At 38.6% G+C, this 25,053-nt stretch overlaps 1 long non-coding RNA gene across 2 annotated transcripts; it reads right to left on the bottom strand.

Moving 5' to 3' along the window:
• Window positions 1–10,339: 10,339 nt before the first annotated feature.
• On the bottom strand, window positions 10,340–25,049 carry LOC132326695 (uncharacterized). Of its 2 annotated transcripts, none has more exons than XR_009486312.1 (3): window positions 22,817–25,049; window positions 19,573–19,724; window positions 10,340–11,820 (listed from the first exon to the last, which is right to left on the bottom strand). It is a non-coding gene; the product is annotated as an uncharacterized LOC132326695 (long non-coding RNA). The 2 variants fall into 2 exon arrangements; XR_009486313.1 differs by lacking the exon at window positions 10,340–11,820 and adding an exon at window positions 11,845–18,389.
• Window positions 25,050–25,053: the final 4 nt, after the last annotated feature.

The raw sequence follows: 25,053 nt of genomic DNA, 5'->3' as shown, positions 1-25,053 counted from the left end.
AGCCCAGGAAGTGGAAACAAAGGAACCAGCAAACCTAGAATTTAGTAATTATCATCACAGTTTCAAGTTTTTTAGGTCTTAGAAATTTATTTTTTATCCTCCTCAGCTTACTGCATGATCTGCAGCTTCAATTACCTTGAGTTTCTGAAACCCAAGCAGGTACTAATTATGTAGGCAAATGCACAATTCTATTGTTGCTAGCCATTAATCCATTTAATTAGTCCATCACTATTTCTTCCTGATGCTCATCTCCCCCTTTCCTTTCCCAAAGCTACAGAGCTGATTTATAAAAGCCTTTCAATTCCTATCTGTAACATAAAAAGTCCTTTAAAAAGCTAAGCTCAGGTTTTGTTTCATTTGACACTAACACATTAAGCCTCTGAGAACTCTGTATTGTGCTGTCAGCTTACATTTCTTAGTGCCATAGGACTGAAAAGATGAAAATTAAGTGGCAAGCCAGGGCTTCCTCCATCAGCACTGGTAGGCAACTGGTTCAATCTCACCTCTTCAGTGCATTTTTGAAGGCAGCTGAACAGATTTTCTCCCTTTATGGGCCCAAGTTTCTTTTTCTCTGTAGCTGTGACACATCCTTGCTCTGAGGTCCCACCAGCATCACACATAACTTGCCTGGAACAAGGCACCACATAACTTGCTGGTACCCACAGCCTGAGCCAAAGGCCTGGAACATCCCAGGCCTTTGGCTCAGGCTGTGGGTACCAGCTCACATCAATATCAGCCCCATCTTTCCCATGCTGAGGGAAACAGCAATTCTTAATGCTTCTGTCAGGCTGCAGTGTTGTTTGCTACCAGCCAGACACAGGAGCTAGTCATATTTGCTTTTGTCACTCATGACAACAGCCTGCAGCTGAGAAAAGGTCGTATTTTCAGCTGGTTCTCTTCTGTTCAGGCTGCTTTCACAGCATGGTCACTGTGCTCCTCCCTTCTGCCTGTGCACTGGGCTCTCTATTGTGTGAGACAGGAGGTGGTTCATGCTGCCCAAGTACATTTTTGAATCTGATTTTCCACAGCCTGACATCACACACCAGTGAAACAGAGCAAACACGTGTCACACCTTCTGTTTCCAGTGCAGAAAACAGAATTATACAGAAACTTTGTGCTTGTGTACACTTCCTGTAAGAGGAGCAGAATGCAAACTCTTTGCTGTGTGTGTTTCCTTGCTGGGGGGAGTGGAAGGGAGGAGATGTCTTCACTTCCATTTCAGTATCCATGTTGATTTTTCAGGCCTTAGCAAAGCCCCAGAGGGAGAGGGGATCCCTGTTCTCTGAGAGCAGCCACACACAAACTTCACAGCAGCTGTGGCAGAAGGACCCCCCTGCTGAAATGCTGTAGCTCCCCAAAGAGTTTCACTTCTGGTGCAGTAAGTAATGGGCTCCTGGTTATTACCTTTATTTGGTTTATAAGGTTATTTGCCTTGTTTCCTGGACAGCTGTAATAGTCTAATGCTGGTCATCATTTAGTCTGCTAAAAAGTCATCTCACAAGGCACACAGCAAATACTTTGGTCTCTGCTCAGCACAAATAAAAAGATAAAATCAGATTAATTTCATTTGGGTGCTCAAAACTTCCCCTTGAAAAGCTGCTTACAGAAACCTGGACTAGCATGCAAAAAAAAATCACAAGTAGAGAAAATAGATAAATGTATTTCATAATATGCATACTTCTGTATGCATAATGCATACAGCAAATGTATTCAAATGGCATCAATGTTCCTATAATCAGAATATAAATCAAGAATTTTTATGATGGATTGTCCTGTGATTGCTTGAAAGTCAGCCAGTAGCTACAGGGAAGTTAAGAATAACTAATTTGCAATGCATTTCTAAGTAAACTACCCATAGCTACACACACATATAAATATTCACACACATGTAGATAGAATGCCAAGAAAAATATGCATTATAAACAGCCTGTGTAACAAACTAACCTGTTTTTAGAGATTAACTTGAAAAAACACACAGAGATAATAATCAGTAAGTGCATATTTCCCATATTATATTCCTTTGAGACCTTTATTTGTAGGATTTTCAGACATATAAACACTTGATCAGTATTTATAATGTGCATGGAAGAAAAATTTCTACAAATATTTATCCTAATGAAAAGAAAAAAATGAAGCACTTCTCACAAGCTGGATAGTTCCTTATTATGTTTTGGGCTGCTAAAAGGAAAAAGGTTATTCAAAAAGCCGTGCTCACTGCAGTATGGAAAAATACAGGTAGGTCCTGAAAAATGGATCTCAGTATCATCTCCCAATCCCAAATGAATTGTGATCTAGTCACAGATCACATTAGTGGGCAGCTTGCTTTAACTTGCAAAACTATCCTACAATGTCTCATGATGAAATGCTTACTCTGTGCAGGAATTAGTGATGCATCAGTGGGTTTGAAATAAAAACAGTGTTTAAATTCTAAAACTGCTGTGACTTTTATAGAATTCATAGCAAGAAACAAAACAGTGTTATGACTAATTTTTGCTAGATTCAGTCCTTTTGTTTATACAACTTAAACTGAATAGATGTGCTCTGGATATTGGTGAGTGTGTAGAGGACTTTGCAAGCATATTCATTGCATGAGAACATCACTCACTTCCATCCTTCGTGATTTTAGTTTTTCCTACCCTGTGAATGTATCTAGAGGGAAGGAAATCTGTGGTAGTTGTTTCTCTAAAGAAGATATAGAGGCATGGTCTGCTGTCCCCTGTGATACAGCAACCCCTGAGCCAGGCACCACGTGATTAATTCAGAGTTAATGGAGAAAATCAGGCAATTCTGGAATACATTCCTTTTCATCTGCAGAACCTTCCCTGTAAAGTGCTTACTGCTCCCCATTCCTTGCAAAAGGAATTTAGGGGAGCTAGCTCTTATGCTAATCACTACAAACAGCAATTAACCCTGGTGAATCCCTAGAACACTGTCCAGTCTAATGAACCTGGTCACCCATTTTCATTAGGTTCTTTTGAAGAAATAAAAAACTGCTCTTAGCAACATACTCCAAGATGCTTTTCAGCCTCTCAGCAGAAGGTAGAAGTGAGGGGGAGCCAGCACTACCAGGGCAGCCAGTTTGCCACTGTGCTTCATCCTGTGCCCCACAGGAGGGGCTTGGAGAGCCACCTTTACACAACATTTTCATTGCATCACTGTCTGGGGAGAAATCCAGCAGGAAAGATGCTGGATTTCTTTGGGCAACCAAGGGCTGTTTACAAGCACAAAGACAAGGGTTGCACTGACAGACCTTGGGAAAACAGTCTGGATAGGAGTCTGGGAGAGCAGGAAAAGGTAAAAAAGCACTGAAAGATCCTGATCTCCAACAGTGAACAGACCTAAGGCTAGTCCCAGCTTTCACATCTGACCAACAAATTATTTCCATTAATGCATGTTTTCTTCTGGTATATATTCAATCATTAAAAGCTCTTGATGTGATAAATATTTTGTTTCTGGTACAGCCAGATCTCAAATTACACATAAAACCATTTATTGCTGTTCTTTAATGTTCCTTAACAAACACTGCATGTTTAATAGTGCCAGTGATTTTAAATATTATGATTAGCTGTGACATTTTCACAGAGTTTGCCTGCTAGGACAGACTGCCTGGGAGTAGTTAGAGAGCAGCTACCAGGTCCTGTTCATTCAAACTGGAATAAGTCCAGGAGAAGGGGAATCAACTTGGACCTTTGTACTAGGCCTGTAAGAATATTTTGAAAGGAGGTTTATCCTGACATGAACTTCCTTCAAAATGTAGAGTTTCTGATCACAAGTGAATTGGCTTTGACATTTAATTTAATTCAACTTTAGGAGAGTTTATACAAGACTTGAATAGACAAATAAAAATATTTTTCTCTCCATACATCCTTATTCACTCTCACAAAAAATTTATTTCATTTGGCTACCGAGCTGTATTTAACTTCACCAAAGTGTATCAGGAAAAAGGTTAGGACAAGAAGAGAACCTTCACTTATTTTAAATATATGGCTTTAGCTTGGACTGCAGGACTACAGTTTTGTCTGTGAGGGCAGAGATTTACGTGGCTTCATCTGCATGCACTGGAGCACACTCACTTTTTTGACTCTATGAAGTACATGAGAAGTTTCAGAGTGGATAGACACAAGCTGTACCCTGTATTTTAAGTCTCCAAGTGCTGTACCATCGATAATTTTATTTTTTATGGCCTTGGAATTGCCTGTTTACACGATCTGCAATACAAATTCCCTCTGGATTTTTCATTCCATCACACTTAGGACACATGGATGCTCTGCACCTGGATAATGCAGTCCCAGAAGAGTCACTGTCACAGTCCCATCACCTCATCAGCACCCCAGGCAGGAGCAGTGCTGCGATAAGGCTCTGCTCATCTGTCTGTTACGGGTGATATTCAAATTCAACACGATCTGGGACGTGATTCAGTGAATTTCTTCCTGGCAGAAGGAAGCAGAAATATCTAAGCCAAAGTCTTTCCCATCACTTCACCTGAATATCTAATGAGGAAGGTGGCAGGTGCTGAGAGAGAGAAGCAAGAAAACGAATGGAGTATCTTTCTTTGAAGGAAGATGAACAGAAATGAAGATTGTGTTGTTTTTCTGCTGTAAATCCACACAAAGTGCTTTGCAGTCTCCATAAGCTCTGTATCCACTACAGAGCAGATAAAGGTACTAACTGCTAGAAATACATGGCTTTGGGACATGTTAGGATGTGTGCAAGATGCAGGACAGAACAGGGAAATACCTGCCCTGCTTACTGCTCTCCTTTTCCAAGAATCCACTAGAACCACAGTCTGAGGAAGGCAGTTCTTTAAATTCTTAACTTCTTAAATTCTGGTCAAAAGATCTGCTATTAGTTAACACTGTAATGTTCTCAGACTTACATCTTGAAAAGATACTTAGATGCTGGAAATCACCAATGAGCAAGGCTGAGCATTTTTTTCCCAAGAGAATTCCATCCTAACTGCAGCTTTGACTGAGATATTTAAAATATTTAAATATTTAACTCAGTCAAAGCTGCACTATTTAGAGACCAGATTTTATGATCTAATCTTCCAGGTATAGGTCCCCATAAGTCTCATTTTAATTAACAGATGGTGATTGAATACACTAGTAAAATATTACTACTAGTAATATATTACTGTTCCTTCTTGATTGCACTGAAGCAAATAGATTTTCTGTAGGCTCAGAACCTAGCCCCATGACTCTTTTATAGCTGAACAGATGAATCTACAAGAGACAGAGGTCATGCTGGCTACAGGTCTGAGGACAATACTATTTCTTATTGATTTCTTTCATCTAAAAAAAAAAAAATAATTCTAGTCTACTAGCCAAATGTTTGATCTAGCCAGAATAACACTACAGTAGTTGAATAAGTGACCCATAAAATTTCAGTAATTTACACTCATTTTATGTTTAAAAGTCCTCATATAAAACTTCATCATCCCATACTTTTCTGCAGTGTGTTGGTTAATACAAGGAGAGCTCTAGCCAAGTAAAATACAGCTATGTGGTTTTTATTATTCCCCTTCAAATAACCAGGCATAACGTTGAGCCCTGATGTAAGAGGGCATATCTTAATCACAGTCATTAGGGTCTGTCTTTAGCTCTTGATGTTGAAAGCTAGAAAGATGAAATCTGTTAGATGAAAGAAAATGTCAATGCTTGATGTATAACCCTCCTTTCCTTCCCATTCCTTGACCATAAAATTTACATCCACAGAAAATCAAAACGTTTTTCTAGCACTATTATCAAGCTTTTATTCCCCAAGCTTTCACGTGAGAAATTATGAGGCTAATTTATATTTACTCTAAATCAATATGTTAATTACTCTACAGTCCTTATGCATCTAACAGAATTAATGAGAAAAAGAAAACACATCTCTCAACCTCTTTGTTTTCTCCACATTAAATGTCTGCAGAAGTTGTTCAATGAAACGAAAGAAAGAATAATTTCAGAAATATCAGCTAATGTGCAGAGGTCGGTGAAGTCAGAAAATCTATTCCTTGATTATTTATATATAAATGTGGAGATATATATTTTTTCCTCTAGATAAGGATTCAGACAGATATGCACAGTGACACAGCAAAATAAACTCCTGATCACAAGACACCAATATCAATAGGGCATGGCTTCAGGAAGGGTTCCATTTCCCACATCCATTTCTATCGAAAAGAGAACATTCATGTTGACAACCAGTTCCACAATCACCCAGCTGTAAGCTCCCAAACTCACATATTTTAGGATGGTACATCAGCAAAAGGAGGAGCACAAATCATCTTTATTATTGATTTGCTATGTATCACAAATGACTGCAAACACAGACAGGATCAGTCACTGTGCATCAGCTGCAGATCCACCACTAAGAAGGCTCACCACCCTGCTTGCAAATACTGTCTGTTCTCTTCTTTTCTCACCTTTTCATGTCATTGGATTTTTGTTTAATACAAAGTAGAATGACTCCAAACCATGACCTTCAGACAAAGAACTCTTCATCTCCTTCCTCTGAATTGGAAGCAGATGTGGGTTCAAATATTTCTTTCAAATTATTCAGTCCAGGAAGGAGCTGGACCCAGCCCTAAAATTCTGGGAATTTCCCCAAGGGGAGGGTTAATAGCTATTCTAAGAGATCTTTTCTCCTTGTGGAAGGAGAAACAAGACTTAAGGAGAACTTAAGCAGGACTTAAGCCAAGTTAAAATGTGAATGAATTTATTGGTTTCTGTCCTGACATCTTCAGTACTTTTAAACCACACTCCATCTGGTCTAAGTTAATTCAGTTGGGTTTGAGGCTTCACCTACAATAATAAAAAAATAAAAGCCAGACCAAGTTTGCCATGTTTGCTGATATTGCTAAACCTTTGGCTTCCCTAGTGCAGCTTTGTCCTATGCTAACTACAAATCTCACAGAAAATGTCCAGGTTATAAAATAGGTGAGAAGGTGCCATGTCATTTTCCATCAAAGCCACTCTCAAGGCCCTTGCAAACTTATTGAGTAAAACAAACATAGCCAGCCTGCCTCTCCTTGGGGATTTTTCACTGTACTAATCCCTTTTTACAAGGCAAGAGGTGATCTAGAAGTTCAGTCCCGAAAAAGATAAATATCTGTGGCAAACCAGTGTTTACTTTCTCTGTGTTTTCCCTCATTCTATATACAATGTGATAAATTTCAATTTTTTTCCCTTTATTTGTACAAATAAGTAGGCTGTGCACTGCGCTGCATACCCATCATGTGGCAATAGCCAAGTTGTGTAGAAAAACAGGTGAAAAATAATCTCAGGAATATGGGAATACATTATCTTGAGATCTTGGAAAGCCAAGAGATGCGACCTAAACTTACCATTTGCCTTAGATGCAAAGAAAAATCCTTGAGCATCCATTTACACACAAGAAAAAGTGGTCAAATACCATGATGCTTTTACATTGGCCCATTGTTGGACCACATACAAAGATATGCTTGATAGAATAAAACAAGTGTTATTGATCACAAGACAAAAAGAAAGGAGCACTTTACATCCAAGGACATTTGCCTCCGATTAGAAAAAAAGGATATTCACATATGGGGAAAACAGTTTCACTGGGAACAAGCCAACAAAGTGAAATTAAAACAGCAAGAGTAGGAAGCTTCAACAAATCACAAAGTGAGAAAAGGCAGCACCTTCTCATCTGTGAGGCAGCCATCTGCTGAAGATTTTTATCCTATTCCTTTGCCTGTCTTTAAAGCAACAAAAGATTTTGAAATGCTGATTGAGGAAGCAAACAGACAATAATGACTGTCCCTGCACAACACAAGCAGTGCTTGCAGGAGCACTGCCCAGGACTCTCCTTGCTGAGACAGGTTCCTGGAGGAAAGGGACCAGCTTCTGGGGAAGGAAGATGTGTTATGGGGCTGCTCTGGGATAGTGCAGTTTGTGTTCCTGAGCAGTGCCTGGGGCACAACACAGCCTGTTTCACACATTTCTCTGCATATCACTATGAGGCACAGCAATAGTCTAGTCCTAAACCATGGTCAGAAGTGCAGCTCAATGCTCTTGCAAAGGAGAGGGAGCAAGGGGGAGCATGGCATGTCAGGGAAGTATTAGATCCTGTCCTCTGCAGTGAAAAAATGCTCCCAGCAAGCAGAAGAAAGTGGGAATGAATAATAAAATATTAACCAGCAGTCAGGTCTTTTATTTTTCTTTTTCTTTTTTTTTAAGTTTTAAACATTCTTTTGTGAGATTTCTTACAAGCAGATCTAAAATAGAGCAAATCAAAATTAGATCTTGTGGAGGAAAAAAGAACAGTAGATGATTTCCTTTCTAATTCCACAGAGGTAAAACAATATTGAAAATGAACTGTACATTTTTAATATAAAGTAGAAAAATGCCAAGAAGAAGGTCTGAAAGATCACCTGTAGACAGATGATTCAGACATCCCACTTACTGAACAAAGCAAATTTTGATTCAAGTTTCTGCTGCAGAATGAGCATACCAGGTTGGGTCACATCCATGAACCCTAAAAGTGCTCTAGACAAAAAGCCATTGTCTCCTCCATGGGTAAATGCCTTTCCTGAAAACTTTGCAGCAGAAATCTTGGCTACCTTGGATGCTAAGGCAATCCTTCTACTGAAAATGAATAACACTAAATAATAAAATATTATTTGAAATATATAAACCAACATTGAATAGAGGATGCTGGGTGTTAACAATTTGAAACATATCTTTACTTTAAGTGCTAATTATCACAAAGTATTCTTAGCATAAATATTCTTCATCTCTTTTGCTAATTCCAGACTTTTTTTATTTTGCCTTAGTTACTGAAAAACAGTCTACCTATTTTTGATATTGTCATGTCCAGAACTGAACCCCAAAGTTTTCTGGCCCCAAAAGGTCACAAAAAAAAGGGCCTTTCTGCCCATAATGTAAACTCTCTGTAAACTCCATTTATTTCTTTCTTTTTAGCTAAAATGAACTGTTCTAGTGTTAAAATTCATATCAGCACTAAAGTAGCACAATTTCTTTTCCTGATGTGCAAAGAGGACCTCTCTGCCTTCAGTCTGGAAGAACTTCCATGGCTTCACTTGGTGAATGCCTCTTGAGCTTGTCTGGTTTAATCAGAAAATTGCTTCTCTTGAGAAGGCTCTGCTCTGTGAAGGATACATCTACACGTGTACCAGCTTCTCAGCTGTAAAATCTCTAAAATAATGTCATGGTGTTATAACAATCTACTGTGAGGACAACTTCTCTACTATTTTGAATTTGGATGAGTACTGCTACAAAAACCATTAGAGAAATTTAATCATAAAATATCTGGACTTGTAAGTCTGCCATCCAGTGTTTAGTATAAACTTTCTCCCTACCACTGACTTTTTCATTGTTTGGTCTATTTATTTTTTCTCTTGAGTTTGACCAAATAGAATTAACTCCTTTCTGTCTTCTGCAGGCATTCTGAATGGCTCTCATTCTCCTGTTTGACTATTTCTCTGTCTCTTTCAAATTTCATGTTATCTGCAAATATCATTAACATTGCAGATTTCCTTTTTACTTGCAAAACATGCAGGATTAAAAATACAATGTCCTTGAAGAAGAACACATAAAATAATAACTTCCAGTGAAAAAATTAACTCAATTCACAATATAGCAATGACTCGAAATATTTCTGGTACTGCATAAGAATCCTGGACATACATAAACTTTTGAGAGAAACATCCAGAACTGGGTAGAGTACACAGACCCATTTCTCACCTGGCAATATCTGATTCCTCAAGGATAAACCTAGTCAAGCACATCTTGCTGACATCCTCTGGAATTCTGGGGTTATACACTAACCATCTGTTAAAATTATTTCATTGCATAAGAATATCCAAAGCTTCTAGGGAGTAATACATTAAATTTATCAGCACAACTGTTCAAAGAACTTAAGGAGAGAAATTCTGCAAATAATGAAAGCACATCATTTATTAGGGAAGCAAATGTCATTTGTTGAAGCTGGGTTTTCTATCAAAGCCTATGGCTCTTAGATACCAAACTAAGCACTGCAAATCTTATTTTGAAATGGACTTCAAAGGGCCTTTGTCTTGTGTCCCAAACTGGGAAGGCAGAAATAAGAGCACCAAACAAAATTAGTTTCAAATGTTTGTTGGAAACTTCTTATATGACTTCAAAATTTTTTTTTACATTTCTGATGTACAAAGCTTATTGTCCTTGCATTATTTGTGCTGTCATTTGAATCCAAAATGCAAGCTGGAAACATAAGGAAACAAAATAAATTTTGGATTAAAGTAAATTAGAGACAAAGGTTTTTTTGCTTCTTTTTCTACTACCTTAGTTCCACAAGTATATTGCATAGTGATGACTTTTTTTCTCCTGTTGTTAATTAGGTAAACATAATGTAGTATATGGGGTCATTTTGCAATGAAATAATGGCACAAAAACGTAAACTAGAATCTGCTCACAGAGCTGTACTGATCTTTATTAAATTGTGGGTGTATTTGACCTTGCTAGATATCTGTGACATCCTCTCATCTCACTCTGCACAGTTAACTCAGAAGCAGTTCTAGACACAATGTCATCTGATGGCAATTAAATGAGATCAAACATTCAGTATTAGTGCACATGGATACCATGATAACCTTTATAACATATTCATTGCTATCTAATAAGCAGTGTAGAGGAAATATAACAAAATTCTGAGAAAAAATACCTTGTTCTGACTGATGCTGCTGCTCATGTCCTCTGCTTGATACTCTTTCTTTTTTTAAGTACTGCTCTATCAATGCTTCAGGTTGAAAAAAAATATTCTCCTTTTAATTATCTCAGAGTTATTTCAATTGTGATCAAACAAGACTGAAGTGAGTTTAATTGCTTTAATGCTTCAAGTTTTAGAAGATTAGCTCTGGAAGCATCTAAATGCACATCCTTTCCTGTTTTTCCTTTGCTCCCTGTGAAGAAGGAGTTATCTGCCAGCCTCAACTAGCAATAAATTAAGGTACTCCCCTACTGTCACAACAGCTCTGAAGATTGCTTCTTCACCACATTGTTCCAAAAGTAAACAGGTGCATATGAGTGAAACAGGATATTTTAATAGATGATGAAAAACTGTATGCATTTCTCAAGTTGAACAAGGTTGCTCTTGAAGAATTTATCATCAAAAACATTGTAATTATTGGCATACAGAAGTGTGTCTACTTGCTTCTGGAACATACAGCAAAACAGACAATAAGTAAAATGTAGAGTAATATTACATAGCACAAACTTTGATCATTCCTTCTTCTCTGCTGAGGGCTCTCTGCCTTGGGGAACTCCATTTCCTGATGCCAAAATGACATCTACATACACTTGTCCATAACCTGGCATTCAAAGTACACAGCCTACCACCATCAGAGCTTTCCCCTTGTTCTGGTGAACACAGGTGACCTGGGTATGGCTGTTTCTCTTCTTGCTGGGAAGCTTCCATCAAGAATTTTAGCCAGAATAATTTTGTGTTACCCCAAAATGAAATGTGATTTATACTCTCACCTTTCCAGATCTGGAGGAGCTCTGGATTCATCTTCTCCATGCACACTTCTGCCATGCTCTTCCTTTTCCTCATCTCATGTTTGTTCAAGGATTTCCCATTGGTGCTCTATTTTATCTTGATAAGGCACCAGATCTCTTGGTTTAGATAATTCCTTCACCTGTGTGACAGCTGCAGCTCAATTACAGCTGTCTCAGGGGAATGTGCATTTCCACTCAGCTCCAGGCTGCCTCTCAGCCACCTCTGATGATGTCTCTCTTCTGTCTCTTTCTTCTCACCCATAAGGTGCTGAATTTCCCTGCCACTATCTGGTTAAAGTAGATTCAGCTTTATTTTCTGCAAATAAAAAGAATGAGCTTGCCACTCTTACCAGATGCTCAATCTGTCCTTGAACCAAGGACACATGCTCTGAATTTCAATCATACACAGGTTGATTTGACTTCTGAGGGGCATGAAAATGTGGACAAAACCAATTATTATATCATCCTCCTGCTTCCTGTTTTGTCATGGCACTTCAACTAGTGATTTGATATAAATTATATTTAATTTGCTTTATTTGCATGAGACAAAGGATTTCATTGAGTGAAGGAGATGCTTTGATTAAGCTCATATCAAGCAAACACATTAACTATTAACTAATAGTACTTCATTTTATTTTTTCTTCCACTGAAAACAGTATTAAAGTAAAAAAGGTCTCTTGTGACAAAAATAATTTCTCCAGATTAGCCTTTTTAAATGATAAAATATTTTGACAACACACTCAAAATTTTTCTTACACTTCAGTGACAGGCTACAGTTTCCTAACAAGGTAACTGCCTCTGCTGCATATTTTTAACAAATTCAGAAGATTGCTAATTGGTGCCCATACATTTAGGAAAAGCAGGTAAGACACTCAGCATGATTACAAGCCAGTTAATTTAACATGGAAAAATTCTCATTTAAGTCCAATGTTGGTATAAAATTACAGCCAGGGATGATGTTTTTATAGAAAGCAGATCTTATGGACCAATTCTTATTTACTTATGTGATAAGGTCAAAATTTTCTTTAAAAAAAGATATCTGTGAGGATATATTTAAACTTTTATAAGGCATTTGACTTATGCATAACCAACTGATCATCTGATCTAAAAATCAACACTATGCTTTATTAATAAAGCACATAATAAGTGAACTAAAAGGGGCCCACGAACCCCTAGAAATAGTCATGAAAGGGAAAACAAGATGGAACTCAAGTAATTTAAATATGATCCCTCAGGATTGGCACTGGATTTTGGAATATATAACATCTTCATAAACGATTTTGAAATGAGGCTAATGCAATCTTAGAACAATTACAGCTGACAAAAACAGGCGGGATGATAAAGAGCAAAGATGGAAGAGTTATATAGAATGATCTGAAGTAATTCAGCACATGAAACAATTAAGCCCACAAAATATTTTAATAAAATCACATTTACATTATACCCATAGAAAGAAAAGTGCAAATCCTGCCTGCAGAGTGAAGGGTGTATTGGCAAAGCAGTGACTTCAAATGAATCTGGAGTTAAAATGGACAAACAAATGATAAAGAGAATTATCATTAGTCTCAATAATACAGACACAAAGAAGGTTATTATATTCCTTCAGTACATGAACCTGAGAAAACTTCAGTGCATTTATTGATAGCACTGAAATGGAAATGATGCTTCCAGTCCTGGAAAGTCATGGCACAAAACTGAATATACAACCATAAATAAATTTAAGCCATACTGCCTACCTTTTCAAAAAGAGACCTACAAGGGTGCTGAGTCATTCCAGGAAAACAAGGAAGCAAGGGAATACAGGTCAAGTTGAACACATTCAAATTGGAAACTCAACTAATTTTCAACTGCAAGAGTGATGAAGCCCCAAGACCTTCAAATCAAGACAGAGTACATCTTTGGAAGAAAGTCACAGACCTTTTACAGCCCTCGGTTCTATCAATTCATTATAGCTTAATGAACAACCTGCCAAAAGTAATAGGAAACCAGCTTGAAGCTCATTGTCATCTGATGACATCTCCCATTGAGCTAAGGGCCACAAAAAGAAAACCATGACATTTACAAAGTTTTCAAACCTTTAAAGTAACACTTGAAATTGAAACAGATGGGTCCCTTCAGCTTAACCCATTCTTTTCTCTGCCTTGGGACACTTATTTGCAAAGAGCTTTAAGAAAAGACCACAGCATAAATGACACACAAACTCTATTCTGTGTATAAGAAAAACAGATTGGGCCAGATTCTCCATTATCATAAATCATTGAAATCACACCTTTTTGGCTCAGTCTCACAGGAAAGGAGGAAATTCCAAAAAGCAGGGATTTGACAGACATGATTTTCCCATAACCTAGAAGAAGCATGAACATATCGCTCAAATAATTGCAAGATGATTCAAAAATATTTTGTGATGCTGTTGAAATGGCTTGGAAAGGCTTTTCAGGTTAGAAAGTGTGAAAGAAGCTACAAAAATTTTAAAATGTGCATAGGATCTATAAATTCAACCAAAAAATCCAACTCAGTTTACTGCTTCTCACTTCTATTAAGCTGAGATTACATCAGAATCATCCCACATCTGATGTTTAACTTGCACCTTAAAAAATACAGAAGTAAAAATCCTCTCAGTATTCCATTTTGGTCTATTTAATTCTTACATAATTTGTTTATTCCAAGGAAGGATCTAAGAAGGATCACTGTAAAGAGCCAGTAAGGGTGAAAAAGTAGTTTCTCCTTTCAGAAGATAACATTTCCTAGGAGAAATCAGCTGAAGCTTACATATCTTGTCACTGGAATGTTGCTCCAACAGCATTAAGCTATTAGAAATGAGTCACTGGCAATTCCTGAGAGCAACATGTAGGCTTGAGGGGAAAAGAGAACTACAAAAATTTAATCATGGTATTAAATCAGCTCCATTGAGGATCCACAAAACCTTGCTGAGAAAGCCATCCATTAAGAATGCAGGGCAGTAGTTCCAAATTTTGTTTTCCTGTCTGTCTTGTTTTCCCTGAGTTTTGATAAATGACAGACAGCAGCTTCATAGCCACCACACCAGCACCCTCAGGTGAATCCTAAAAACCTTCACAGATTTCTAGAAAATCAGCTTTTCTGACCAGCCTCTAACCTGTTGCTCCCACCTCTTGGTTACCATCTCCTTATGGCAAACTATGGCAGAATATAGGCAAGCCTGGGAGCAAGTTTGCCTGTGAATAGGGAGAAAAAAAGGTCTTGAGAATTTCAGTTTTCTCCCCACTGTCTATCATTAGGCTCTTTTTAACCAACACTTCTTGTTCTTAATTTCCATCAGTAACTGGCATAATTTTTGAATCTTACAAAAGATATTTCTTACCATCCTTAATATTCCCTACTAGTTTTAGCTGTAGCTAGGCATTGTCATTTATAATTTTGTACCTAAGTACCCAAGCAATGCTTTTGCATTCTTCTTTTTTTATTTTCTTTATTGATGTCCACCTTTTCCTAGATAAAACCTTGGAGAAACCTTTCCTCAATTCAGCCTCTAAGGGAAATTAAACACATAGCTACATAAAGAATGTTGAAACAACAGACCATGTTCAGCAGACAGACATGAATACACAGATTAAAATTGAAGCTTTCCTTTGCTGGTGTTTTTTTTAATAGCCCTTTCAAGTCACCTTTACAGGGGTTAGCTGCAGGAGCACAGAATTCAGATTAGGGAAAAGCACCATTAGGAGACTCATTCTCCATCTGACAAGGGTTAACAGGAGATCTTTCAAAGTCAGACAAGCCCACTAAGGGCAACCAAAGGAGCACACGAGGTTTGAGAAACCAGCTTCCTCCATTCAGATATATGAAGGGTGCCTTCTTTCTTAAAGCACATCGCCTTTTGTGCTTTTTTCCTTCCTACAGTCTTTTTTATTTTAATCTCCTCTGATACATCAGGAGATTTTCTCATTATCTATTACCCTTCTTTTGATCCTATTAAGCTTCTGGCAGCAGTGATATCAAGAGACAGTAAGGTTCAGAGGTTAATTGTGTCTTGTATTTAAAAATTATTTCCCTTTTCCATTTTAACTGTGCTCATTTTTAAATAATGATAAAATAGAAAGTGAAAAAATCTATAGCACAGTTTAAAATAAAAATGAAAGAAGAGAGAGTTAAATTATGGCACTCAAATAATTCTTTCCTGTAAGCCCTGAGGGAAACCTGATGTCACTGAGAACTTAATGTAAATTGCTACTGTTAAGGTTAGATTAAAAAGAAAATTTAAAAAATAAGTAATTTAATCAGCTCCTCAGCTGGTGTGAATCAGTTCAGTTCTTTGGGAGGTTTTGAGCGTGAAGTGATTTATATCACCTGAAGATCATGCCCTTTGATCTTTAAATATCTAATAATTTTTATGAATCTCCTGCAGCCTTCTTTTTTAAATCATGGTGTACAGAACCAGACTTTCTATTTCACCTGTGGCTTCACCTCCTGCTTCCTGTCCCTCATCTTCTTGTTCATAAATCCCAAAATTAGATTTATCCCTCTCTTGCAGATCCTTATTTAGTTTGTGATCTATTATAAGATCATCACCCAGTCAGTAACTCAACATGTTGTATTTTTAATGCTCCCTGCCTGCCTACAAACACACATCTACTCCCATGTATTGAGCACCTGAATTTAACTAAATTTCATCTCACTGATTTCAAATCACTCATGCAACTAATCAAGACAATTTTGAATTGTAATTGTGTCTCTCCCCTTCATTTTTTTTCCTCCAGGAACCACCTCCTGCCAGCCAGAGACTGTCTTTTTTATCTCCAAACTTCTGCATCAAAATAATTTCATTCAAGCAATGTAACAAGTAGTACAACACTGGCCTACTGCTGGCTATAGAGCCACCTTAGGACTTACTACACCAAAGCTCAAACACAGATTGATTTCCTCTTTCCCAATATACATATCACTGCATTGTGTATAATAAAGCATATATATATAAAACATAAGGACCATCATCTGTGTATATAAAACAGAATGTTTTATTATTTAGCACGGTTGAATCTCAAATGTCTTTTACAATTAAATTAAAAATTAGCCCAGCTGAAACCAGCATAGCACATCATGTTTACACAACTTTATTATTCTTAATGTATTTTCCTGTCTTATTATAAATATCACAGAATAAGCTGAGTTGGAAGGGACCCACAAGGATCATCAAGTTGTACTCCTGGCCCTGCACAGTTCCATCCCCAAGAATCATTCCATATGCCCAGGAGTATTGACCAAACTCTTCTTGAACTCTGTCAGGCTCAGTGCTGTGACCACTTCTCTGGGGAGCCTGTTCCACTCCCCAGTCACCCTCTGAGCCAAAAGCTTTTTCTAATATTCTACCTGAACCTTCCCTGACACATCTTCAGGCTATTCCCAGGGGTCCTGTCACTGTCATCACAGAGCAGAGATCAGTGTCTGTCCTTCCTCTTCTCCTCATGAGGAAGTGGTAACTGCGGTGAGGTCTCCTCTCCTCCTGGCTGAACAGACCAAGTGACCTCAGCCACTCCTCACATGGCTTCCCCTCAAGGCCCTTCATCATCTTGGTTGCCCTCCTTTGGACACTCTGATAATTTATTGTCTTTTTTGTATTGTGGTGCCCAAAATTGCCCCCAGGGCTCAAGGTGGATATGTCATGCTATGTGTCAGGGCTTGCTCATGCATAAGCCTGGGTTGATGTGAAGGATGCTTCCATATGGAGGAAGATTGTATTGCAGCTACACTCCTCTTCTCTGAAAGAAACAGTTTTATGCCTTCCATTTGCTTTTGACAGCTAATGAGTCAAAGGAGAATTGCTCAAAGCTACCTGACTTATGCTAAAAAAAAGCCTTAAAAAGAACTGAGCATACATAGATCTCAACTCTGCCTAAACACCTCCTACTTGTTCAGGGAAAATGCAGAAATGGTTGACACACTCAGTAACAAAAGGTACAGTCTATTTTCAGTGTCAGACAGCCAACAACCAGGACTGATCTTGTGGACATATACTATGCAATGCAGGCAGCAATTATTTCTTTCAGAAGCACCCAAGGAACACAAGTGCTGTCCTGCTTTTCATCCTCTCTAAAAACCATTGGTTGTGCTCACCTACTGGGATTTATTTTACCTCCTTTTCTCTTCAACACCCACTTGTAGAAGGAAACACAACCATATATGTTTCTCTGTCAAGAACATACAGTTGATTCACCATCTGACTCTCCACAGATGTAAACACGGCTCTCTGTAACATGTCACAGTGCTTGGCAGAAATCAGTTACTGTGCAAAGAGCAGCAAAACTTCTCCTGACCCTACAGAAGGTCTGACAATAATCCAGAGAGTAAAGTACTTCAAAGAAGCAGCTGGAGCATAACCTGTTTCTTTCATCAGAAACATCAGTGCCCTATTCATAAGAATCGACCACTGATTAAGCTTTGACAAGTCAAAGGAGAAAACACACATAAAAAGCCATTTCCCATCAGGGCACACATTTAGGAACAGTATTTGCAGCCAAAGCTGATTGCCTGTTGACAAAATTACAAAACACATCTGGATTTTCCAAAATTAAGTCCATAATCTACTAAGTACAGAGATGCAGTGCTGTGATGAATGAGTAATGGCAGCAAAGGTGTTCAAAGGAACCTGAAACTGATCAAGGCTTGGTCCTGTACCTCAAAAAAGTTAACAGAAAATAACTCATGGCCTTTTCAGGGCCTTAATAAAGAGTCCTTTTTTTGGAGGAGAAGAAGAGAGGTGATTTTCCCTTTTTCCCTAACACCAGAATCTGGTTGCAAATAAAGGAGGCATAGGAGTGGTGGGGCTTCCTGAGCAGCTGCAGAGGTACCTCTGCTCTGTGATCGAAGTCTCCAAGTCCAGCTGTGATGCACTGGTATGGCTCCATGGACCTGCCTCCAGGCTGACAATGGTATGGGATAGATCAGCATTGGCACTTTCTTTTATGAACCTCAAATGCCATTTATATGGCTTAGTGTATTTCTTATTATTATTAAAGTTAGAATCTCTCTACCTAAAAGTCACTCTTGCTAAATTGCTGTCCAGGGAAGTTCCTTCTCCATTTGCCCAGGAGAGGGGTTGCTACTGCTTGGTTGGCTGTTCTTACAGTAGCCAACACCAACACTACTCATTTTCTTTTACTTTACTCTTCAAACTAATGCTGCTGAGTCTTTTTATGGACATTTCCTAAGCTTTAGCAGCATTGCAATATGACACAGTATCATCAATAAAAATGAGATAAAAAACACACGGTAGTTCAAACGGAAGGACCCTCCTTAATCCAAAGAATAAATATTTTCTGAGGAAAGCATCAATGTTTAAACAGAGAGAGTGCTTCAGTGACTGAGACACCACACAAATCAGCTTTGCAATCTGACACCCTGTGTCAGATGCAAATTGATGCTAAATATCTGGTGGCAAAGAGCAAGAAAGATGACAAGCTTTTTTATTTGGGAACTTGAGCTACAAGTAATTACCTGCCTGAGACACATTTTAAAAGTGTCACTGGCTGTGTTCAGCTGGCATCTTGCTGATTGTCCTTTCTTGTTCAATGCACATAAGGTACATTTATTATTATTATATTTACTGAGACACTTGAAGTTGGTTATTCATTTAGTTTTATAGTATTCTTTTGATGGCAAAAGGTTCAAAAGCATCTTTAAAACACCTTTTCCTATCATAATGATAATTTTACCTCCAAAAGCTGGCACAGCAAGGAAACAAAAAAAAAGAAAATAAAAAGGAGTTCACAAAGGCATTTAATTGCACCATAAAGACACTTCTCCACATAGGGACCCCCATGGACATACATTTGTACCAGTGCAAAGCATTTACGTGATTTTTTTTGGCCACTACAGTCACAGGGATTCCAAGAAGCCTTTAAAAATAAAGATTTTGACAGCTGTTTATCAGAAGGCATTCAGGAATTACAAGCTCACCAGAAGAGGAAAGCTGGCAAAAAGTACCATTATTTTCCACCTACTTCAACACCTAGAACACCACAGACATTTTTAAAAAGTACGGCAATGTTTCAGAGGGAGGGGAGAAAAAAAAGATGCAACATTAAATACCCACCTTCTTAATAATAATTTGCATCTCAGCTTGACGAAAAATGACTTGACTGGTCTCTTTCATGTGATTAGGGCAATTATGAAAATAATGCCACTTGTGGTGGAGTTACTTCACTTGGTAATACACTTCAGATGCTCATGTTTATTCAGGAGATCCTAGAGGGAAGAAAATGCAGGTTATCTTTTAAAGGGAGAAATACAAGAAGAATTCGAAAGAAAGATTCAGCACCCAATTGTCTACATCATCTAAGGAAATGCAAGGCAGCCAAGCAGCGCAGTTTGGCAGCTGGAGAAGCAGCCCCGGCGCCGCTGGACCCGGGATTGGCAGCTCCTGCTGCGCTGCCTCTGCCGCCTTGTCCCTTTCCCCACCTGCTGGTCACGCTGGAAAGCAGCACAGCATCAGCTTGCTCTGTAACAGGAAAATATTCAACTCAAGTGATCCTGTCCTCACTCCCAGCTACTTCCACGGGCCACTAATAAAATTGTTCTGCTATATTTTTACTGTTAAAATTGAGATTAGACTCTCCGAAGAGACATCAGAGTAAAAAAAAAAAAAAAAAAAAAAAAAAAAAAAGAAAAAAGTGCAAAATTCTGATCATTGAAGCTTTTCAAAGAGAAGACTCCTCTCACTTGAAAACATTCTCCATCTGCTTCGATTCCAGATACAAGAAGGAATATGGCTGCTGGGCTAAACTCTGTAATTATATTCACAGAACTGTCAGATCACAGCTCAGAGGTGATGTGTTCACTATGGGATTTCAAGTCACTGAAATAATTTGCCAAAACAAACATTAAATAAAAAGAAAACAAAACAAAAGGCCAAACAAATAAACAAACAAAACCAAAAAAACACACCTAAAATTACTATGTCTATACTGTTCCACAGCAAAACAGAGATAACAATGACTGTACTAGATGGATTTTCTCACAATGCACCAAAGGCCATTGAAGATACACCATGCTGGTGGAAAGTAAAAGCATTGCTCCTAGGAAGGCTACACAGTCAAAGGAAGGAAAAAAACATGATGTACTGACAAAAGACAGACATCTTGAAAAACGTCTGCTCTCTCAATATTTTGTACCTGAGAAAAGGGCAAGCAATTTTCCCTTCCTCTCCCAGCTCCATTTTTTTTCCACTGGAATAAAAATTTCTAATGCGAAACAAAAAAGCAAAGCAAAGCAAAAAGGCTCTAATTTCACAACAGTTGTATCTCTGTGTACACCCCACTCATAATATAAATAAACAGTTAGGACACTTCCCTTTTTGTTTATTCAGGGCAGGCTTTCCAGGAGAAGACTGTTTGGATTTTGTGTGCAGTGTCTGGCCAGCTGTCAGACAACAAGCCTGACTGGCAGCTTGAAGGAGAGTGTTTGCACAGTGTGACAGGAGCATCCAGCTTCAGCAGCAAGTGCTGCTCCCTGGGCATCCCCCCACAGCCCCCCACACCTGAGCAAGGCTGGATGCAAGCTCTGAGCCAAGCACAGGAGGGCTCACAGAGAAATTAATGCAGGTGGATCCACTGATCTCAGAACAAAAATTTGCTGCCATGCCCCTGCCACAGAGGCAGCTGAAGCTACACTCACCTATTTAGAGCTGCTAAAACCTGTTACAACAAAATTGCAGAGGGAAGAGAGGAGCTGTGCTGCAATTGCTAAGCAGTTTTCATCTAGTAGTATAAAAGCACCCAGTTAGAACTGGCCTAGAGCAGCGTTTCTGGGATGGAAAATGAGCACTAACACACAGGCTCAGGTTGTGTGTTCACTGAAACCTGCTGCCAGCACACAGAGCCCACCAGGAAACCACTGCCACGGGGGCACAGACCTGCTGCACCAGGCTCCCACAAGAGAAATGTGCCAATGCCTCAGAGAAAAACTGAAAGATGCTACTCACAGTTCCTGCACAACACAGCAGCAGAAAATCTTGATTGTGGAAACTGTTTCTTGTGCTAATGTGTCTGCACTACATTCTGCGTGAGTTCCCAATTAACCACAATTTTTGTATGAAAATACACTTTCAGTTAAATAAACAGAAGCAATGAGCAATAACAAAACATATTGTCTGACATCAGTTGATGCCAAATATTTATACATTTTAGTGGATACCTGTCTCATTATTTGTTTTAGCTGTGACTTGTTAGGATTGTTACAGATTTTATATTTCATCTCTGTTGATTCTCAAATATCTCCCATTACTATGTCCTAAGCAAGGCTATTGATCACTCACTCATGCCTATTTTATACAAATAAGCAAGAACAGCTCATAAAAATATGGTAAGATCTCCAAAGATAAAGAGTAAAGGGAGATATACCAGGCTTGAGAGCTGAGCCTGGGCAAACCTCATGAAGTTTAACAAGTACAGTCTATTCAAACTAGTATTTAAAACTTAAAATCTGAACAAAAAGCCCCAAAACCCATAAGAAGCAGCATAATTATATTACAAAGCATAGCTAGAAAGCTGTATTTACTGTCAGCAAGCTGTAAGACCTCCTCTAGAAATTACTCTAAATCTGGGCTAATAATTGAAGTACTGACAGTAATATTGTAAACAGACAACCCAAATAATACACACAGAGAAAACTTTCTGGTTGAGGTGTATTAAAAAATCAGCTGTTCTGAGGCTATACATATATAACCCATAAGTAACAATATAGTCTTGGAATTTGCTGTCAGTTTAGGGATGAGCAAATAAATACAATCCTTTACTGATGTTTAAGGGCGAAGGCAAACACATATTTCTTTGTTATTTCATTTAGAATATTTCTTCAGCCTTAATGAAACCATAGTTTATCTACAGATGGAGAGACAAAATCTCCAAATCCCAGAATTTTTGATTGCAATCTGACATCTAACTTCTCTTTATACTCTCATTCCCATGAGATGTCTACACAGCAAGTATTTATTTAACCCCTATAAAATAGGCTTCAAATAAAGCTGAATTAACTAGTGGGTAGTGATGGTAAAAACTAAGGAGTATAATGACAGCATCACAAGAACAATTGAAACTTTATGCTTGAAGTCCTTGTGGAGCAAGAGTTTTTTATAGAGTTGAGTTGATTCTTACTCCATATCGTATTTCATCCATTGCCAAAGCTGGATTAATGCCATTTTAAGGCTGTGGATTACACAGGAAGCATTAAGATAGAGAATTTACATAAAACAGAACCAGTTTATGCTTTCAGCAGTTACTTTCACATACAAATGTAGAATTATATAAGGTTGGCATTTGGATGCAAAAATGTTCTCTTACCATTTCTGCAAACAACAGGGAAGTTTTTGTAATTCCAGGAGATTTGCTGGCTGGCTCTCCACCTGCAGGGATGCCACACATGGAGGGGAACAGCCCTCACACATCTGTGACAGAGCTGAATGCTGGTGAGTTCAGAAACAAAGCCTATACAGAGGAGGCAGTGTGCAACAGCAGCTATTTTAGTTATCATAGCATTGCACAAATGAAAAAAGTAGTTTTAAAACTAATTCACTAGTCTTAGCATGGGTATATTTGCAACTTCAATGAGTCAAGCACAGATTTCATCCCCCTTTTAGTGTAAAGAAGGAAAAAAACCCTCAAAACCAATTTTTTTTCCAGCTTCTTAACCCTGACTTCCTCCAAGCATACCTAAAAGGCTTCACATGCAAGCTCAGGAAATCACCCTTTTCAAGTAATTACATCCTACCCCAAGGTGAACTGTCAGGGTAGACACTTATGACTGGAAAATAACCCAAAATCTGTTTTTCCTCTTTGCAACATTTGGAAACAATCTCCATCTGGAGACAGCATAAACTTAATTTTACAGGAGCCTCCTCTTCAACAAACATACCAGTGTGTTTACCACAATAAGCATCTTGAGATTCTTCTTACTCTGCACACAGCCAAACAAAGGCTAACTCAGGCAACCTCATCCTTTGATTACGTTCAAGTTCACACAATTTCCTCTTTCTCAACTCCTTCCCTCTCAATAGGCAAAAAACTTTTCTGATTCTTACAACAGTCACTACTCCATCAGCTGTGTTCCCTTTCTGTGCTGTCCTTTTCATGGCAGTTGCAGTTTCCCTGAGTTATTCTATTCTTTCCCTTAGTCCAGTTACCTTCACTGAACAGCATCCCACACGCCCCTTAGTAAGAAATTCACCTCAGGATACATTTTTTTTTTTCTGAAATGCACAAATTCTGTACTGTCTGTAAGACAGCACTGATAAGAGCTGAACTCAGGATGTGATACCCAACACAACAGTGCAAGCCAGATCCAGAGCTATGGGAAAGGCTCAGAGCCCACAACATCTGGCACTGCTAGGCGAGGTATCTGAACTAATTAGCACATTGGATAATGCGGTACATGATCCATGAGCAAGATGCTGCTCCATTTATCAGGGTCATTGTGATCTAGCAAGTGCTGCTTCTTTCAAGATCAGAAGAAAAATGCAAAGGAAGAAAGGAGAACGTGCAACACTTTAAGTCAGTTCTTTGGTCCTATCCTGCCAATAGATTTGGAGCCTGTTTCATCTTCATGCAACGAACTGCACCCTGCTGCTTGAAGTTAGGATGCATGGAACTGTTTTGAAAAGTGTTTCCAGTGCCATTTTTCATTTTTCCTCTGCTTTGTATTCAATTGTTTCCTTCCTTTCTTCTCCAGATTCCCTGAGCTCTTACAGAGTCCTCACATGGCTTATTCACTCTTACCCCTAGATCTCACCTGTACTCACTTTCTGTGTCATTGCTCCCACCTCCACATTTCTTCTTTAGTAACTTTCTTCTGTAATCTTCATCTTCCCCTTTCTTCAGTAGGTTTTTGCAATCTAAGTCTTGTCTCAGTAGATCAGAGCAGTTTCCACACCATCAATGTACAAACTGGGCCAGAACACAAGTCCTTGTCACAACTTGTACAGCACATATTGAACTTTACAAGTACTTAACAAGTACGAACTATGACACCAGTTCAATGACTGCCACTGAGTAGTAATTAGGTTCACTGGTAAGTTGATAGAATCATAGAATTGGGAAAGATCTTTAAGGCCATTGACTCCAAAGATTTACCCAGCACTGTCAATTTCACCACCCTGTCCCTAAATGCCACACCTAAATGTCTTTTACACATCCAGGCATGGTAGAGTGATTCTACCCTTTCCCTGGGCAGCCTGTTGCAATGCCTGACAAGGCCTTTGGTGAAGATATTTTTCCTAATCCAATCCTTATCCAATCTAAACCACCCCTGGTGCAAATTGAAGTAATTTTCCTTTAACCTGTCACTTGGGAGAATGATCCCCACCTGGCTAGAACCTCCTTGGAGGCTGTAGAGAGTAATAAGAGCCCTCTGAGCTTCTTTTTCACCAGGCTAACAAGCCCCAGTTTCCTGAGTTGCTCCTCACAGGACACATTCTCTACACCCTCCATTAGCTTCATTATTCTTCTCAAGATATGCATTTAAAAGTTAAATCTTTTCACCTTTTCAAGAAAACAACAGTCTACCAAAGGTGCTAAAAGTTACT

The sequence above is a fragment of the Haemorhous mexicanus genome, chromosome 4 (genome assembly GCF_027477595.1).
Source record: "Haemorhous mexicanus isolate bHaeMex1 chromosome 4, bHaeMex1.pri, whole genome shotgun sequence".
Lineage (NCBI taxonomy): Eukaryota > Metazoa > Chordata > Aves > Passeriformes > Fringillidae > Haemorhous > Haemorhous mexicanus.
This window is presented reverse-complemented; position numbering and strand designations above follow the sequence as displayed.